This window comes from Plasmopara halstedii (genome assembly GCF_900000015.1).
Source record: "Plasmopara halstedii genome assembly, contig: Scaffold_323, whole genome shotgun sequence".
NCBI classification, from domain to species: domain Eukaryota; phylum Oomycota; class Peronosporomycetes; order Peronosporales; family Peronosporaceae; genus Plasmopara; species Plasmopara halstedii.
The window spans coordinates 765,451-766,027 of NW_020187244.1; positions in this window are offsets into that span (position 1 = coordinate 765,451).

Below are 577 nucleotides of genomic sequence, written 5' to 3' on the forward strand. Positions count from 1 at the left end.
ATCCGATGCCTCGTCGGGCGCACACACGCCGGTGCACGACGAGCACTCCAAGAAGCGTGCTGCTTCTAAGTCTCCACTTCGAGAAAAGAAGGGGGCGGGCAGAGGTTACGCCAACCTCTTCGACTCTTTTGGATGAAGAGGAGGGGACGGTGAAAGAACCCCGGGACATCTCTAACGATCTCGACCGGCAGCAAGAGGACTTCCTTGCTGCCCCGCAAGAGCGTGGGGGTTCCGACACGGCTAGTGTTGGCGTAGGAGCCTCTTACCCGCGAGGGTATTGGCCTCCAGTGGACAGCTCCGGAACTGCTCGTTTCCTTGAGCAGCTCAAGCCTCCTCGTGGCCTCTTAGGCAATGGCCACGTCCAAGGGCGCATACGAGCGCGCCCTGGTACAACGAGTGAAGTTGTTCGCCGACAACTTGGTGGCGGCTCGGTGCGTGCTTCTCGCACCGCACCAGATGCCTCTGAAGGACTTTACGGCTTGCCGTAAGAAGCCCGAGAACCGGGGTGGCCATTTATCTGGTATGGGGCTACCCGTGGGTTCTGCCCGAGAACTGTCTAAGCTGGAACGAAAGCGAA